The 20,917-nt window shown below is 36.6% G+C and overlaps 1 protein-coding gene and 1 long non-coding RNA gene across 3 annotated transcripts in view; both read right to left on the bottom strand.

The window, feature by feature from the left end:
• The window catches only part of Hmgcr (HMG coenzyme A reductase), a 514,078-nt gene that overhangs the window by 371,395 nt on the left and 121,766 nt on the right, over positions 1–20,917 (bottom strand). The gene's annotated exons all lie outside the window — the stretch shown is intronic.
• Positions 2,916–19,811, bottom strand: LOC145676598 (uncharacterized). Its single transcript, XR_014129414.1, has 2 exons — positions 19,433–19,811; positions 2,916–3,408 (listed from the first exon to the last, which is right to left on the bottom strand). It is a non-coding gene; the product is annotated as an uncharacterized LOC145676598 (long non-coding RNA).

The following is a 20,917-nucleotide window of genomic DNA, read 5'->3' as shown; positions in this document are numbered from 1 at the left end:
TTGTTGTCGTAGCCACTGGAAGACATCGTTCCGCAGTGCTTCATCTGTCGTGAATTTCTTCCCTCCCAGATGGTATTTAAGGAGTGCAAACAAATAATGACTGGGGGCTAAATCTGGACTGTTTGGGAATGGGGCAGAACTTCCCAGCGCATTTCGGCCAGAGTTGTTGTCACATTGGCCATATGAAGGCGGGCATTGTCATGGAGAAGAATGACATTTCCAGACAACATTCCAGGTCTTTTCTTGCGAATGGACTTTCATACAGCACCACTCAACAATGTGTAGTAATACAGGGTATTAATTATGCTCCCTTTGTCCAGAAAATCCACTGGATAACGCTATTCATGTCCCAGAACACACTTGCCACGATCTTTCCAGTGGACGGCTGCGTTTTGTTTTTCTTGGGCGGCGGGGAACCTTTATGTCGCCACTCCATGCTGCTACTTTTGGTCTCTGGGGTTGAATTGTGCAACCATGTTTCATCACACGTGATGATGGACTGCAAGAATTCATCACCTTCGGCTCGAAACCGCTTCACAAGCTGTTCACAGACCGTCATGCGCGACCACTTCTGATCAAATGTCAGCTGGCGGAGAACCCACCTTGCACAGATTTTCCCGATACTGATATTCACCTCGGCAGCAATTCCTGCACTGTTACTCACCGGCTCTCAAGAATCATTTGCTCAACACGTGCGATATTCACTGGTGTGACTGCAGTCGGGCGAATGTGTCCATGCGCTTCATTTGTCATCAGCTCCCGTCCTTTGCGAAACTGTTCACACCATTCGTACACTCTTGTCCGTGACATCGTATGTTCACCATACCGTGCTTGCTGAAAATCTCAGCTGGTTTAACTTTCTCCTTCACAAGAAATTTGATTACACACCGCTGCTCCACAGCCAGAGAAACACTGCTTGCCGCCATGTTCGCTGCAACTACTGCGCATGCGCCAAATATGTCATGCCGGACGCTAGTTACTCGAGAAGGAATACATTACGTCAGCCACAAGTTTCATCATGAGCCGGCTATTCATCGGTTATTTACGTACGAAAATCCCGGTCAACCTTGAACGACCTTTGTACTAATGTACTATACTATACATCCATGTATTATCTCGACATGATCTTATATTAGAGCTTTATCACAAATTTACCTTTCTGAAATTACTATAATTTTCTTTTTCGATAGTATTGTGAATCTAATATTTCTTTATTATTTCATCTATTTTCCACTAATCTTAGTTTGTTCTATTCTATAACGTTAATTCTATATTATTACACATAATAATATATAGTTAACTAATGCATACGTTTTAATTACAACCATTATATTATCCCATTGCACACAAATATCTCATATATTTATTTGTATGTAAACGTAAACTGTACGCCTTCTATAACTGGAGTTATATAGTCAACTGAGGGAATAATTAAGTAACTAAATAATGGAATAAATAAATAAATCAGTCCATCATTGCCTATAGAGGAAACAACGTCTAGTTGAAAACGTAACGTACGGTAGCATTGATTCTGATTACCTCTGACGACAAGCATGATTGAAAAAATATGTGCGGTCAATTGATCAATCTGTTTGGTTGCACATGAAACAAATACCATTCACCGCCAATAAAAATAACAGAAAGACTTGGTAACTCTACATGATTGAAGCTTACTTGGTCGACGCGTTGTATTCTTCGATTACTCTCACTACTTTCGCCTTTTGATGGGCTTCGGCTTATCGACTACCAACCTCCTCCCCCCCCCCTTACACACACACACTCACACAATGAAATCAAAACCACTGAAGTTGCGTGAAACACATACACTTATTTAAATGATTTTCATTGCATTTTCATTAACATTTCTCAAATATGTAGCTCTAAAAGCAGGGAATATCCTGTTGACGTCCCACGGATATCTCATGGATGTCACGACGTAAAGAGGATATCCATGGTACGTCCCAGGTATGTCTTACTTGTTCTAGTACGGTGTCCACGGACCGTTACAGACTGTCGCAGAGCCGGTCTTTTGTTTCATTTTTTAGGTCTCATACAAACACCAGTCTTTCTTCTTCTGACTTCTCAGAAAGAGCATCAGAACCGGTTCTAGATTTTTCTTTAATTTAAAAACCGTATCCACTTTTACCTTACATAAAAGACTAACACAAAACCGGTCTCTGTAGTTTCTTGACATCTCACAACCGGTTCTGGTCTTTTCTGCATATTCCAGAACCGGTTCCACAACCACTTCGTAATAAACCAAACAGGTTCCTGAACCATGGTCACAACGCAGAACCGGTTTTGAGAGTGGTTCTTAAATGTAGGTAATATGTTGAACCAGTTCTGGAGGAGTTTCTTATAGGAAATATGTTGAACCAGTTCTGGGAGCGTTTCTTAAAGTTCAGAAACCAATGGAACCGATTCTGGGAGCGGTTTCTAAAGTTAACAAAACAATAGAACCGGTTCTGAGAGCGGTTCTTAAATTAAACAAAATAATGAGACTGGTTTTGGAAGCGGTCCTAACTTTATCATGGGTTCTCGGTTCCTGAACCGGTTCAGAATCCGTTCTGGAACAAACAGACTTGTTCTTTTTGCATCCCTGATAAATATGGTTACTTGTTGTTACATTATACTCTTCGTGGACCTCTTGTATCGTAGAAGGAGCCTGATAACTTTTAGATGGAATTAAGAAAAAATCAGGCATAAATTTTGTACATAAATTTACAAACGATATGAGACGAGAAAAGCTTTTGGAGAATCGAAACGAGATGAGACGAGAATTCAAAAGTTGAGACGATACGAGAAAATTATTTATCATCTCACCTTGTCTCGTGGACAACAATATTTACTTTTTACACTTTCGATATTCCTTATTGTTATTAAGTTATTCACTAACTATAAGAAAATGCCGTGTGTAACTTAGTAAAAACCTTTAATTTAATAAGCACTATTTTGTAATTTCTTGTAGACTACTCTGAGTTTCGAAGTTGTTCTTGTCTCATACAGCTCCCAAATATATCACAAATTGCATTCATTTAACGTACAGTGCTCCTCCATCCACCGCTACCCTGGATGATAGATTGACTTTTTATACTGTCCCTACTTCGGCAGTTCCTTCTACTACACAATGCAAATCCTGCATATATTCTGTCAACATATCTCCAAGAAATATCCGCAGAGTGTCTTCCTTCGACACCGAAGAAGCCGACATAATAAGTACGTATTCCACGTAGACAAAACATAACGGAAATTCTGTATGCATCATACTACCACCGATGTCCGTAGCACATGCGATAGGCGATTAGTAGGCTTGAGTCATAAGCTTATTAGAGGGGTACCAAATCCAGAATAGAAAAGGTCCATATCCAAGGAATCGTAACTAACAGAGTGTTAGTCAGAAATTCAGATCTGTAAGAAAAAATAAACTAGTACACAACATAAGGATATACATAGTTAACATCTTATCTGTATAGAACTGTACTAACTACGTTTTATTTTCTTTCCATGTTTCACTTCACGACTTCCACAGTTCACCAGGCGATATTGGAAATTCAGGTAAAAGGTAAGTAGACTTATTCTAGTATTTTGCTTTATCAGCTTATTACTAGCGTAGTATTAGAACAGGTAAATATAGATGTAAAACGCTTTGTTAGTTACAGCTGGGATGGCCAACTATGGCCCTCGAGAAGATAAGTGGTAACATTTTTTTATATATTGTATTGAACATATAAAAATTATTAAAATAGTTAAAATGTACTGACTTGGACTAATATACAAAGTACAACGTGGATGTATGTTCTAGATGCGGAAACCAAAAACAAATTTAAGGTTAAGATTAGAAAGTTAGTGCCTTATTTCGTTTATTTGAAAACGTTAGGTACCTAAAAATTTAAGCTTACCATTTCTGTTCACGCTGCAGCGTGAAAAAATGAATGATTGTGAATATTTTTAAGCGTCAGTACCATTGAGGGTAGGCATGTTTTTTACGATTTAAAATATTTTTGCCATTTCTTTCATATGTTTTCAGGTTTGAGAAATTATCCTGAATGTTTTTGCTCAATCTTGCGAGTGTGAGAATAAAAATTTTTAAGACTCGTTGGAGGGACTTATTCGTTGAGATCCTGGAAATTCTGAGTCTGTGTTTAATACTGGTGGATTACATAAGCATACTTCAGAACTGCAAAGTGTTTCACCAAGAATTAAATGATTTTGAGTAGTCTTTTAAGTCAGTGCTACTTAATTATGAGTAAGAAAAGGGAGATTAGTGATGAAAACCGAAAATTTCAAGGTAAGTGGGAAAGTTAATTTCTTTTCATGAACAATCAAGAAAATAAACCACAGGGTATGTGTTTAGAAGTTCTCTCGTGTCACCAGGAATACAATCTCAGCCGCCATTACAACCAGAATATTGTAGAAAAATATAGGAATTAATGCGAACAAGCATAGAAAAGGGTTAGTGCTCAGATTTTTTTCACAAAGCCACGTCAATCCAAAGTCATTCTCTCTTCGCTTCTTTTTGTTGTGAGTTCAGAAATAGTAAAGGCAAAACGGTGTTTATCTTATGGTGAATTTGTGAAAAATATTCGGTAGAAATGATAGGGTTCTCGGAGGGACAGGGGAGGATGCCTCGAAACTCGAAGACTTTATCTATCAAAACAAACTGTTACCATGAACGCTGAAGAATTAAGTGCTCATATATTCACAATAATTAAAAAAAAAATCTCATTGATCAGTATAAGCAATTTTCATTAGATCTAATTCTGGATTAATTGGTTTACTGCGTTAAGATTGTATTTTATGTCATGAAAATAGTGACAAAGTGTGGTTATTTCATAAGAGGAGGAAACTTATCTTTCACCCATCGAAAGTTTTTCTTTCCTAGGACTTGAGTTTCCTAGGACTATATATATACACTGCCCGTCAAAAGTTTCCGGACAGATCAAAAAACAGGGAAATGTTAAGTTAGGCTTGTAATACGGTGCAATTTTGGACAAGATACTTGGCAGTTTAGGAACACAATGATAGTTTTAACATCAGAATAACATAAAAACGTTATCCAACAAAGAAAATTGTCAAATTCTTTAAATGTTCCTCTAGGCAAAGAAACCGCCCTTTGCCGCTTTCACTCGTTTCACCAATCGGGGCATGTGGCTTACAAGTTTTTGAAGATTTTCATCTGAATTATTATTCCAGGCGTTCTGCAGGATAGCAAACACATCAGCAGCAGATGTTGGACAGTCTTTTCGTACACTTCTGCCAAGCTCTTACCAGAGAAGTTCAAAGGGGTAAGGATCTGGAGACTGAGGAGGCCATTCCATGATACAAATATCTATTTTGGCTTGTTTCTTCTTATAATAATTAAAACAAAGTTTAGACGTGTCCTTCGGATCAGTATATTGCAGAAAAGTGATTCTGCAACCAATCAAATCAAATTCAGTGGGAATAATATGGCTGCTTAAAATGGAATGATAACCATTTTTGTCCAGATTTCCTTGTATTTTGTGAATCCAACCAACCCCAGAACTTGCGAAACACCTCGAAAGTATCACAGAAACTCCTTCATGTTTAATAATCGGGGTTACACAGTTAGGACGCATCTTTTCTGTAACAGATCTTCGAACATAAACTCGATGTCGTTGTCCAAAAACTTCAAATTTTGACTCATCAGTCCATAATACCGTACGCGTTTCTACTGCTTTGTTGTCAATTTTTTTTTGTTCTTCAGAGTCCATTGGAGCCTCTGTTACTTGATTCCACTGAACCTGTGATGGTTTCTGCACATCAATTCTTACCCAGAGTGTAGTTACACTCAAATGTCGATTCACAATAATAACTGAAATGTTTGTAGGGTCAATACGATTAAATTCTGATTGGAGTTTCGCTGCAGTAAGTTTCAAATTTATTTTGCCAAAAATACAATAATCCGATTTTTCGTACGTGACGTAATACGAGACCTTCCAGTTTGATTTTTGTCCACGTTCTTTCGTCTTCGCTGAAAATGCTTGATGGAATCATGAAAAGTAGATGGAGTGTATTTCAGTTTGAAAGGTATTTGACGAATAGAAAAGCCCATATTATAACGCGCAATGATACCAACGTGTACCTCTTCACTTAATATCTTACCTCTGTGCATGATTTCTAACAATAACCGCAACAAACCCTCAGAAGAGTCAAAAACATCGACACAAACACTGTTCAAAACTTCACTGTACTGTATCTTATAATATTGTTCATTAATAATGTAAACTTCTAACATAATATATGTCTGATAAGGCGTATATACTAAGGAATTATATTCCAGGGGTAAAAGGAATTAACTTCTAACGTTTAACCCTACTTCGATCAGGCAAAGTTATTTCATGATCCTGATCGCGTTATTTTTAATTAAAATAATCGCCGACTTTACAATAATTCAATAATCTTTCGTTTTTACTACATGTAAACATGTTACAGAAACGAAAAACGTCTATTATCCTCCTGAGACATTACAGAGAACACAAACAAAATATTTCGAATTGGTTGCTTTCCCTATCGAATATATATTGATTAGCTCATAAAAATGTTAGTTGAACCACCTGTTCGGAAACTTTTGACCGGCAGGGTATATATATATATATATATATATATATATATATATATATATATATATATATATATATATATATATATAGATAGATAGATAGATAGATAGATAGATAGATAGATAGATAGACTACATACATACATACATAGATATAGATATGGAGGAATTGGTGGATAAGAATGTAGGCGGAAACGTACAAAAGCCACAAACAAAATATTGTTCATCTCAACCTCCCATGGTCTGGGACGAACCAGTGAACCCTGGCCAGAGGTGAGCATTCTACCACTGAGCCACTGCATCCATCATTCTTACTACAATTCTAGGCAACTATCATTCCTTACATACAGCATAGAGAATTTTCTTTCTATACTCTTCTGGAGAAGACTCCTTTATATCCTCCAGCTTGTTATTTTGCTTCTTCCCTCCTTATAGATAGCTTCAGACGAGAGGAATTCGCAGTTCATTTTTACGGATGACTCATTTTAATTTACAAAACCCACGTTGCATCTTTACTTACTGCTAAATGCCAAATGGACGAAAATAAATAGTATAACGGGAATTCCCCAAGTAGTTTCTTGAATAGGAACACGTGAGCCATTTTCCTTAGGTACACTGGAAGTTGTAATATGACTAAAATTTAATATGTTTGCGCAGCAATACTAACGGTTTTCCGTCATTACATGTTACATATTCAGGCTCTATCAAAATTTCATTATATACATGAATATGCTACTGCAAAAAGGAAGCCGGTTTAGTTTCCTGAATTTCGAGAAAGAATGATTCGCTTAAAAACAGTGGCTACATTATATATATACACAATCACGCAACTTTAAATTTGTTTTAGTTTAAGGTATTTTCCACGACCGGATATTGTCTGGAAAGAGGGATCGAATTTTCATGATTGAGGACTCACTTTACAATACATTGCTGTTTTGGTTAAGTGAACAGCTTTCGATCAATAAAATGAACGAATATCGGTACACTTTAAAAAAACAAACGAAAATGAGTTAGAAAAACGACTATCGGGTAACAGTCAAGTGAAATAATTTTCGATGTATTGGACAGATAACAATATTGTATGTGGAACATCCGCTTGTTCTCAAGTAGCTCTATTAGTTACCATTCGTCTTTTAAATACAAGCAAATAAAGGTAACTTAATATAATTCATTTACACTGAACTCATAAGTATTGGCAAAGTTTGCAACACTGTTTAAAATTAGGTAATTGCAAGAGCTTGGTGTACGTCGATATGATAGTTACATATGCATTTTCCGGTATGAAGCCTTTATAAAAGTGCAAAATTTTCAATTCTATTTAACTTCGTTGTCATTTATTTGGAATATGTCATATCAAGTCATTGTACGAGGGTCATTTACCTCGAACTGACAACACTGCTACGATTAGAGTGTCGTGTGGGCAGGAGATAAATGACGAACGTAGTGTATTCTGTGGGTGTATACGAGTCAGTTCAACGCTGCTGCGGTCCCATATTACGGTGTGTGTGGCGAGTAGACATTGTTAAAGTGATTGTTGTGTGAAATACCGCTCTAACGCAATGTTCACGCGTACAGAACAGCCTATGTTTATCAAATTCCAGGTGGCACGAAGCCGAATACTAGGACGATTCACAGAGGGTTAGTAGAGGTCTGTGGTGAAGCTGCTCTACCGTATCGGACAGTAGCGTGATGGGTTGCAGCATTTCAGGCGAGACAACAGTCAACAGACAAAAGCACGGTGGAGGGCATATGCGAACGGCTATGGACGAAATTCATCTTGCAAGACTGCGGACACTGCTTCACGATGATCGGCGCTGGACTTGTAGTGAATTGGTGCAGGAGCCGAACATTTCTTCCGGATCAGTGTTCCGCATGCTAACACAAGATCTTGGCGTGCGCGAAAATTGCAGCCAGATGGGTACCCCATTCTCTGACCGAGGTTCAAAAGTGGCATAGGTGGGAATGTGCGCGCCTACACGTTCAACGTTACAATGAGGAAGGTGATGACTTATTGCACCGCATTATTGTAAGTGACGAAACGTGGGGAGCCTGAATGGAAACGTCAGTCGAGTGACTGGCACCAGCCAGAATCTCCACAACGGAAAAAGCTTAGGCAAGAGCCAACCAACGTGAAGGTGATGATGATAATGTCATACGACCACGAAGACATTATTCCGTCACATCAAGTTCCACCTGGCGTTACCGTCAATGCTGTATAATACTATGATGCTTCATACCTCAGTCACCATTTGCGACCAGCATTGCGGCGCAAGCGTCCACACCAATTCTCCTACACGACAATGCCAGATGCCATACAGCCAATCCAGTACAGACTCTGTTACGACGATGGGGTTGGGAGGTACTGGAGCACCCGCCATACTCCTCGGATATGAGCCCTTGCGATTTTGATCCTTTTCCAAAAATGAAAGAACCTCTCAGGGGCAAATATTTCAGAGACATTTCCAGCATTGTTCGTGCCTTAGGGCGCACTATCAACACCCTCTCATGTGGGGCTTTGATAGGTATTCAACGATTACCAGACATCTGGCGAAGGGTTCAACAGGCTGGCGAAGACTACATCGAAAGACTGTAAGCTTCTTGAGCTGAGTGATTCACTACATTCCATTTCACAACTATGTTGCCACTTCGAGTTAAATGACCCTCGTATCCAACACTAAGTTATTTTGGATGTGCATTGCTCCGTCGTCTTGCTGTTAATATACTAGAGCCTTCGTATATTTCGATGTTTGTGATAACGTGGTACCCTTAGTTTGCAACACTGAATAATAAATGTGGTATTGTATACGTTTTCGATTAGCACGTACTGTATATTTGAAATATGTAATAATCTGGCCTAATGCTATTTGAAAAACAACTTTATGTTGGGCTGGCAACACTGTTCATCTGTTGGTACTGCAGAGTATGTCAAACTATTTCCCTCTATTGATATTTGCTTCGTACAAAAATAAGTCTTTTTTTAATTTATTGGTTTACTGTTGTATCAAGTTGAAAACTCAATGCGTATCTCTCCCCCATATTATATAATATGGGGGAGGGATACTCATTGAGTTTTTAACTTGATACAACAGTAAACCAATACATTAAAGACTTATTGGTTCAAGATATATATAACTTGAATTTGTTGACACAAAAAATTAGAATAATATAAAAATGAAAAAAGAATTGTTTATTTTTATAAACTAAATTATATTCAAAATCGTTTTAAACATATGATGAAAGTAAGAAATGTTCTTCAATTACAATGAAAAATGAAATATCTCATTCTACATCCGAAGATTTACGCCCTTTATGCTAAAGAAGACTGTTGAATAATGAAAGTAAATGAAAGGCATTGACGGAATAAGTATGTGACAGGAAATGGGGAAACGCCGAGTTGAAACACCTACCTTCACGATGATGTCCATCATAAACTGATATGGTCTGAGCTCGAACTAGGGACCCCTCACACCACAGGTGAGCGCTTTAACACTAAACCACGTGCCCCATATTCTTGAAATGCAGTTAATATTAACCCCAGATCCATACTCAACTCGACTGCCATCAAATGGCCTATGTTTTACCTATAATTTTGTGTACATATATGCGAGAACATCTATTGATTATGGACAGTTAATTTTATAGCTAATCATTAATGACACTCCCTCTATTCAATCTATCAATCCGGCAGTGGAGAATGAGGGAAGAAAAGTTACATGTGAATGCGAAACCTACGATGCATGAGGTTTGTTTTGTTGAGTTTAACGTCCCATGATTATGCCTGGGCGGCTAAGGGAGACGTGGACCTACTCACTATAGACGACCGCTCGGGAGAGTAATAGTCCCGGAAGTACGTTTCTTTTCGCGCGCTACACAAGCCAGCTCTTTTGCGCGCTATCCTAGCCAGCTGTTTTAAGTTGGTCACAAAATTTATATCATGGAGTCAAGGTGGAAGAAAACGAGCCCTGCGGGGCTTTTAACCCGTTCCTACTACTACTACTACTACTCATCTGCACAAAAGTAAGTAATTCGTTTTTTTAGTATTATTTTCACCTTATTTTAATGAAAATAGTGTTATGAAATTTTTTTAAAAAAACTTTCCTTGGGAAGGGTTTGAATCCACGCCAAAAGGAATTCCCGTCACCAACCCGTAACGCTAGCACGTTCGGCCACGAGGACCGACAACAGCAGGTATTTGATTTCTGCTATGTATACCTTCACTTAACTCTTAGGGAGAGCCAACCTAATTAATTGTAACAGCAAACAATAAAAGTATTTTTACTAGACCTGTACAGAAAAAAATATGCACAAAAGAAGTTCTAGACCCTCAAATTATGTTATGCATAAGTGTAGAAAGTCTTATAGAACAGCTTTGCCCATTCGTTTGTCGATAGGTATCAGAGCAAAATCGCTCAGAGAAATCGGAATGCTTTTTATCTTGCAATCGATTCGCATCCCAAGAATAGATTCATTCTCCTTCGTTAACCTCTATTCAAACCGAAAGTGGTACAAATTAGTCATTTCGGGTTTCAATGTTTATCGTTACGAAACAAAAAATAACAGGTGGCGAAAAGTGATTTTTGCAAACGATTCAGTCTCTCAAACCAACATACCATGACTGTCTGCAACTCTACCGAAACAAGAAGTTGTTCAAATTTACTATTACTTCCGACTTTAATATTGATTTCTACATAGTGAAAACGGTAGGAAATATCGATAAAGTTTTTTTTTTAATCGATTCAACGTACAAAGAATACATTCATCTCCTCCGTTAATCATCTATTGAATCCGGAAGTGGTTCAAATTAATCATTTCCTGTTTCAACACATTGACATACAACAAAAATGGTAATAGATAACGACAAGCGATTTACTGCAGTCGATTTAGGGTATCAATACAATATACCATCACAATCCGCAACACTTTACTGAAACCACAAGTGTCTGAAATTTACTACTTCTTGTTTCAGTATTGTTGTTCGTAGAGCGAAAACTAAAAGATATCGATTTTTTAAATCGATTCCGCGTTCCAAGAATAGGTTCCATCTTGTCCGTTAATCATCTATACCAGTGGTTCTAAACATTTTTTGACTGACGACACACTTTACTGTACCTCCAGGACATCGCGACACACTTGTTTGATATTTTTATTATAAAATAATAATAATAATATCTATTATGATAGTGAAACCAATTAGTTTTTATAATGACTCTATACAGCACTGAGCATTATTGCTACAGCTGGAGGTGTCGACTCCTACAATCTATCTCGATTTTAATTAGTTATTATTAAATTTTCATGATTTTTAAATTCTAAAATTTTGCGACACACCTTAGGGGACTGCGTGACGAATAAAGTATGTCGCAACTTCGGTTGAGAACCACTGATCTATACAATCAGGAAGTGGTTCATATTAACTATTCCTGTTTTCAACGCTTATCGCCATAGAATAAAAATGGTAGTAGACAGCGACTAGTGCTTTTCTGCAATTGACTGAGGGTCTCTAGAACGTCTCGTCACTATTCGCAACCTTAAATAGTTCGAAGTTACTATTACTTCCGGTTTTAATACTGTTTCCAGAAAGCAAAAACGGTAAAAATATATCAAGATTAGTTTTTCTGGAATCTATTCAGCTTCTCAAGAATAGGTTCCATCTTCTTAACCTTCTATTCAAATCCGAGGTGGTTTAAATTAACCATTTCCGGTTGCCATAGAACAAAAATGCTAACAGATAGTGAGAAGCAGTTTTCGGCAATCGTTTCAGTGTCCCGAGAATAGGTTCTATCTCCTCCCTTATCCCTCTATTCAAACCGAAAGTGGTTCAAGTTAACGATTTCATGTTTCAACCTTTACCGCCATAGAAGAAAAACAGTAAATAATAATGAGAAATAACTTTTTGATATGAATTTAGCATCTGAGGAACAGATTCTGTCTGACTTATTAATCTACTGGAAACAGTAGTTATAGATGTATTATTTCAAGTTTAAGTATTGAACTCCCATAGTTCGGAAGTCTACTGTAGTTTCACACTGCGAAGCAAAACTTACTTCTTATATTTTATAGATGTACTGTATATTTGTACTTTAACCCAGCCTACTGATCAACGTATTATTACTTTTGAGGAATTAGCAACCTCATTACATTTTGAAGCAACAGAAGCTTTTCGTTTACCAAGGTTAGAAGGAAAACCCTATGTTAGTTTATCACCATTCATAATTTAGAAGAAGAATATGTATCTGGCATAGGTTCAATGATGTCATTCTTTCAGATAACTTAAAGAATAGTCACCGATTGATAGCAAACTAAATTTTTGTTTATGGCTCATGAATGTTACTGTAGCTGATTGCTACAAGAATGATAATGGCCTTGATTGCAAACAGCACGGAATCAATACATATCCAGTCGACTTTTTCAAAACTTCATCTTTCCTATGACCTACAACGTGCGCCGCACACAAACCAGTACTATTCTACAAACCAGTACTATTCTACAGTACTATTCACCTTGACCTCCAAAATCTTGTTGGGTAATGTTCCACAAGTTACGTGTTATAAAAATAAAGGAGAATTTTTTGAATGATTGTATTCATGATATCAGGGCCTAAAATTCAACGAAATCACAGCTCCATACTGGTAAAAATTTTATATAGTATAGAAAAACTAGTTTAGTCAGCATTTGTTTAGACATATAATCAGTGTTCTGTCCAGTACATCACGTTTACCTGCGACCAATAAAAAAATATTATTATTATTATTATTATTATTATTTAGGAAAATTTTCGCATCCAGTGCAAACAAAATTAAAGGCACATTAGAATACATATTTAATTGTATTGTATTAAACCATAAAAATACAGGAAACAAACCGGTAAGAAAAATATTCTCACTGGAAGAAAAAAGTCACTTCTATAAAAATTTCACTGTCATTTTTCCGTGATCACCATGCTGTCTCAGTCCGTTTTCTGCCGCGGCAAATGCACCGTTATACCAGGGCTGTTCCTTTGACTTCCTACCAACTTCAAAACGCCTTTCCTTTCTGGTCAGCCTTTTCATAACAAGCAGGGGTTGGGCTAAAATCTTGCAACGGACCCATATTTATATTAACGTGAAGGTAATTTTTCACAGTAGTGGGAGCTAAAGACAATCTGTTATCTGTTTTCAATATGTTGTAGTCACTTATAAGTCTTTCAGCATCGGAAAAAGATGGTTTCGAAGCAACAACTCGGGCTAGACTTGTTGACAGAGCATGAAATGACTGATTTCCACAGATTTTCACATGAGAAATCTTTTAGCGCCCAGACCTTTCAACATACTGCACAATGATGCCTCTCTATATTGCATTGCGAACTGCAAAAGATCTGTATCAAGACAAATAACTTTGTGGCATTCTCTTAGGGCATCATCAGTTACATCCTCTTGCAAAACACGCAACTCTCTGAAGCAACAATACTGTCTTCATACAGCAAACATTGACTAACAAAGTTAATTATGGAATCCAGGACTTCGTAGCGTGCTACAGTAAAATCTCTTTTCTCACTGACATATTTGTTATGGGATTTATTGCGACGTGTGTTACGATGAAGTTGAATACCATGTAATGAGTACTATATTTCTCCGTTGACGTTCTCTTGCACACGTTCGTTTAAAAACTGTTTTTTCCACCCGCCTAACAGAAGTTTCTCTTTCATACTCTCCAATTGTGCTATAGTTCTATTTTCATTTGTTATTATGTCCAAAAGAAACATTTCATCATTCTCAAACTTCTGCTGGCAGTTCTTCAAAACATATAGACACAGACACAGAAGATGAAGACACAGACACAGAAGACGAAGACGATCTACTTCTATCCATTTACGCAGATGACCATTGGCTTCATTACATACATGGCTTTCCGTTCACAAGTAAAGGCAGCTTGGATACCAATCTTTTAGGAGAGTAGTGAGCATACTGAATGAAAATTTTGTCCACCTGACGTCAAAATATTCTGGGTAGTGCAAAACTTCTAAGTTATTTTCTGAAGCTACCATCGTTAAACTTTTCGTTCGCTGCCCTGAAGAGTGATAGAAAGCACACAGTCCAGATGCTGCTTATATGAGAGATGAAACTTCTTGGACATTCTTGGTGACATCTTTCCTTGCTAAATTAATGCGATGGGCAGCACACCAAATTTTCAACAGAGGTAACGTTTCACCTGAAGCAACTCTTTCATCAGTTAACAATTTCCACATTCCTTTTTGTTCTCCTGTATTCATGTTTTCACTATCAGTCACTATCGAATTCACTCTGGGAAACATTACTCTTTCTACTGATTTTCGTAACGCTGTACTTCGGCTAAATTTTTGGCGGTTATTGATGTATGTTATCTCTGGTAGTACATATTTCTATAACGGGTTCAAAGAATCGTGTATTTTTTATCTACAAAACAACACATTTCATTATATCGGAAAAGTGTAATGTCCTATTGAAACAACAGATAAACGTGCGGTTAGTTGCATATTTTAAAACTATATGAATGCAACCGAAAACGTTTGAAAACTAAATATAATTAAAAAATTCCTTCACCTTAAAATTGGCAATGGTTTTCTCTGTCATCTAGGAGACACCTATACGTATTAACTCTGGCTTAATGTCATATACTGCCAGTTATATGGAATTGAGTAACCCATTGCATAATGAATGTATTGAAACAGCAAGACATAGTTTGACACACTAAACACGTTTAAATGCATTATCCGAGAAAAGTAAGGTACTCACATTAACACCACTCCACACTTTAAGAATTACAGTTCCACACTCCCTTCCTACAGTTCCACAAAGTGTGGAGTACTCCACTCAATTTTAGGCCGTGCATGATATACTGTATATTCACGAAACTTGGTGAAAACATAACGGAAATGGAACAGACGCACTACTGAAAGCATTAAGTTTTTCAGATGACGTGGAAAGTATGTAAGAGGAACTGTGTTCAGAAAATCTTACAGTGGAAAATACAGTAAAATATACTGAAAACACTCATTCCTTCAGGTAACAGCTTTCCACATAGAGAATTATTGGTAATAAATTAAATGTCACCCATTTAGCCAACTTTGGAAATGGAAATGGTCATGGAAGGAATAAGACCTCAATCACGGCAATGCTACTTGTTACAATGCCACCAAATTTTGACCGAAAAGTGTATTCCAGTGATCCCCCGACAATCTATTCACCTGGTAACAGCCGTCTGACCTTTTTCCTTCACCCCGAACTACAGATTTGGTTGATTTTTACCACTTTCTGTTTGAAGAGAGGGTTAACGAAAGAGACGCTGAATCGATTGCAAAACCATCGCTTGTCTATATCTTTACCGTTTATGCTCTGGTACCCGTCAATAGACGGACGGACACTCTATAATACTTTAGACACTTATGCATAGTATAATTTAGAACTCTGTAATTGTTACACATTCCTCTACTTCATTTATGAAGTTTCATGCAGTCACTGCTTGGTACAAGTCGATTCAGAGGTTAAAAATCGGGTTAGGCACCGAAAAAAGAGTAGGTAACCAAATTTAGGAAATTTTAGTGTGAATTATATTTAATTTATGTTTCCAACATACCTTCGAGTAGATACTATCTAGTGATGAGTGCAAGAGTCTTGGTCTTGCAGTTTGTGCAAGAATTTTGCATGCAAGACCAAGACAAAGACCAGAAATCCCGATGCAAGACCAAGACCAAGAGTCTTGCACAAGTACCGGCTCAGTGCTAGAACGTTAACCTGTGGTGCATGGGGTCCTTGGTTCGATCCCAGCTTGCGCCATGTGAGCTTTTTTTGGTGGCAAACACCGTGTGCGTAGGTTATCTCTGGATTTTTTGTTTCCTCCTATTTTCTTCATTCCACCATTTCATTTGTTTCTTATCAGTATCGTTTCCCTTAGGCTCTGTGCGTAATCGTCGGACGTTAAACTAGATATTTCATTTCATTTCAAAACTTTTTTTTTTTTCAAAACTAAACAGAAATGTAGTATTGAACATCGGTAATTTCGTACATCATAGGTACCGACTACATAGATATGGCCTTGGCTCTGAGGATCAAGCATCCAGTGGAAATTTTTCATCAAATTAATATTGAAATAACATTTTCATGACATTTACAAAAATTTTATGCATGTGACCGCAAGCTTGATTTATGGGCGGATGCTTATACGTTGAATAATTGTTTATCAATTTGAACGATATAACATTATACAACGATAAATAATTCATATTCACAAGTGAGAGTGATTTTGTACAGTTATTTCAAATAACTTGGAGTTTGATGTCGTTATTTTGTATTTCTAATATAGATAAAAAGTATTTATATAAATTGAGTTTACACAAAAGGCAAAGACAGTTGAGTTGTTTTCAGTTTTCACTCAAATTATTCTAAAATATTAAGAAATTTGATTATAATCATTATTATTTTATTTTTTCTCTTTTTTTGGTCAATATTGTTAAACATATCATCATCATCATAGCTATTCTGCCATTATAGGCAGGTCACTTACTGCAACTGAGAAGTTTGATGTACGGTGGTCCTCAGCTACTTTCTTCGTCCCCTCCCTATCTTTCCTTCCACATATCCTCTAGCATTTCCTTCATGATACAGTTCCTCCTCAGCCAATGTCTCAATCAGTTCCTCTTCCTCCTCTTAATTAGGTCCTATATCTATTCTTTTCTTTTCTCCCCTACTGCTACTATTTCTAACACCTCATTCGTTTTCCGTTCAACACAACTAATTCTCTCCTTTTTTCCCCATGCCCACTTTTCGAAAGCCCCCGACTTTTTTTTTATCACTTTTGCGTAGTGTCCATGTTTGTGCCCCATAGAGCACAAACAAAATCTCCATATTTAATTGGAAGTTTGTTCAATAGAAAAATTATTTAATCGTGGTCGAAAAGGTAAAAAATCTGACTCCTTTACAGTGTAAAAATAATTTTGCAATTCATGGTATACCATATTCCGTAATCTGTACCGTCTTGATTTTCTTTTATGCGTCTCAGGGGTAGCCTCCCCAGTTTAGGAACCAGTGGAATATGGAATCTGTTTAAATAAATATTATATATATATATATATATATATATATATATATATATATATATATATATATATATATATTAAAATATATATGAAAATATTACGAAATGATGTGATTTGTGTCATAAGTAGTGAAGCGTGGGCACCCATTAATAAAACAAAGGTCACTGCCTATGTTGTACACTATCATCATACTTACAGGAAGGTAAACTATATTACATTTAGAAACATACATTGTATTTCCATTACCATTGGTGTATTGTAGAATTTATTAACCCTTATATCCAGAGTAAAATGTACCTACGAAAAGCATAAGATTTCTTAAAATCAAGATTCGCAAAACTTGCAAGACTCTTGCAAGCAAGACCAAGACCAAGACTGGACATGCAAGACCAAGATCACCCGGGTCTTGGTCTTGGTCTTGCATTTGCTCATCACTACTACTACCATAGTACAAAACCAAACCTAACAATTATAATAATCTACTGTATTCTATTCTTTGCTAATCTTCTTTTATAGTTTAATGAAAACGTTGGTCTTGTAAACCATTAATGAATAATATTCTAAAGGCATCAAGGGAAAGTACTATTCGAAGCTACTCGAAGCTATTTCACCTATTCTACGCTACGCTACGCCTTTTCAGGTCTACTCTTCGCTCGTCTTTGCCACTGTTCCGCAACCGGTGTGCTACATTAAGATAAAAGGTGTCACGCGAACTTCCAAGAAATTAATTGTCGAGTTTATTATATTACTACTAGGTCTATTAATATTTTATCCCAATTACTGCGCTTTATTTGCACAGCATTTCATCTCTGCTGTATTTTTTCTACCAAATTTCACTTGGAAAATGTATCACGATGAAACTCTGCAAACGTTGGAAAAGCTGTTAAGCATTATCTGAAGCTGATAACCCAGGGCGACCATATCGCTACAAAAAGTGGGAGCCACATCTTCAACGGTGCGCGGCTTCCCACGGAAAATACTTTCAACTGAAAAGGGAATTTGTAAAGTAGAGTACTATAGCAACAATTTAATTCCTTTTCTGCCACACATTATATGTTTCATATAGTCTTTCTGTTTCTATTCATATTCTCTATGTATCATTATACATAGCTGGATTAATGGCAGTATTCACAGTAAGTAAACTTAATAAATAAGTGGAGATCGACTTGGTGCATGCCTTTACAACAGTTGTGTCTCACATAATCATATGGATGAATCACAACTCCTTATTTCTTTAAATGCAAGCTCACATTTGAATGCTATCACAATTTTTTATCTCATATTTCAGAGTAAATATTATTATATTTTTTACTCCTAGTATTAAAAATGTCCCAGAATCAAGTGTAACACATAAATCAAGGAATTTATCAAATAGTCCTTCCAAGATTCAACGAAGCGCATTATGCGAGTGATATGAGATATTAATACCTGCTATTAAACGATATCAAGGAAGTTTACTCACGTAAAGAATATACACCGGAAGTACTTCCGAAACTGATTTTTTACTTCACATGTGTCAAAGTTCCACTGATTTTGCTTTTGTATCTAGGTTTTAAAATAAACCATGGAAGTTAATAATAAACAGAACACAGTTAAAACGGGGGCGGCCAATTACACCGGCTGACACAAAACAAGAGCAAGACCTGGCACGTAACTGCATCTAAGTCAATTAATTGCCTACTTTGTATATTGTTTGATTTCAAATTACGCAGTACCAATACACACATATACACATTTTTTCTATGGAAGTATCCCATGCCGTGAATATTAAATTACATTCAATCAAGATGGTAAATACCTACTTTCCTCTCCTTTCCTGTTTATTTCAAGGACGTTCTGCTGACCACCTTCCGTTTTACTTTCACTTTCGTTTGCACTTTCTGTTCTGCCCGGCCGGCATATTCCGACTTCCAAAGCAAAAACATGTTCATCATTAACTCTCTGTCCCATGCACTTCATAATATACTTGCCTATTCCCAATGAGGCCAGGGTCGAGACACAGTTACAAGAAGATATTACTCTCTAACGGTGACTTCTGTTCATAAACGTATAACGTGGAACACCATCGACTTTTTGTCAGCTTGATACATTCTCATCCATACATATTGCATCACTAAAAGCACGGACAAAATAACTACAAATAGTATATAAGATCGTTGTGGCTGTCACTTTTAAAACTTCGCTTGTATTACGAAACAAGACTGCCGCTGGAGATAGAGAAAAGTATTTATTTTAAAAACAATAATATTGCAATCTCTTTTACCGGAAGGAATAACAAAAAGAAATTCACACAGTTTCACATTTCACCTTGCTACCTCGTATTTATCCAACATGATCTCATTTTTTTTTCTTTAATAACAACAGTTTATTTATTTACAATGCTAAGAACAGCGATCAGCCAAATACATCACTTTGTCAAATTCAGACATGAATACATTCAAAGGCATTTGTTACTACAGCCTTGAATCAATTTTAAAATTATAGTTTGACATCTCATATGTTTCTTTTTAAATATTTGAAAATACAAATTGTAATGTTTTTCATCTTTACTGTTAAGTTCCTTGAGTTCTTTTCTCATCATAGTTTCTTAGCACCTTACTTACAATAGGCCTACTATACCTAATAAAATATGTCATACCATATCTTGTTCTAACATCAGGAACTTTCAATAAAATGTTTTAAACTAAATGTTGGACAATTTACTACTTTTACTTTTGAGCGACAAAATAAGAGTATGGTGGTCATGAAAAAATAAATAAATAAACGATTCGAGATTTCAACGGATTTACAAGTTTCATGGCCTATAGTTACCGAAAAAGTGATTTTTCGACATCGTTCGTCTGTTCCTACGTTCGTGTTCTTCCCGATGTACACTCACTAGAAGCCCGTTCAACGTATTTCAACCAAATTGTAAACTTCCACGGGAAATTTTCGAATTTTCTTCCTCTCCCTAAAAATTAGGGTAGTTACTTAAGAGTAAAAATTTTAAAAATTGCAATTTTCTCAAAAACAGCTCTAACGATTTTGTTTATATTTCACAAATCAATTTTCCACTAACAAGCCGACTCTGTGGTATAAGTCATTTTAAAACCAAACACATCAACACATTGAGCAAGGTTATGTAATAATATATTAAAACACACAATCACGTAACAGTTTCAACACAATAACCGTGTCTTCATCAGACTTCCACTCCTTCTCCTGAGGAGTGAAAGTTTGATGATGACACGGTTATTGCGTTAAAACTTTTACGTGATAGTGTGTTTTAATATATTATCACATAGCCT

The sequence above is a fragment of the Thermobia domestica genome, chromosome 2 (genome assembly GCF_964235325.1).
Source record: "Thermobia domestica chromosome 2, izTheDome1.hap1.1, whole genome shotgun sequence".
Lineage (NCBI taxonomy): Eukaryota > Metazoa > Arthropoda > Insecta > Zygentoma > Lepismatidae > Thermobia > Thermobia domestica.
The sequence above is the reverse complement of the archived record's forward strand: the minus strand, read 5'-3'. Positions and strand labels throughout refer to the sequence as shown.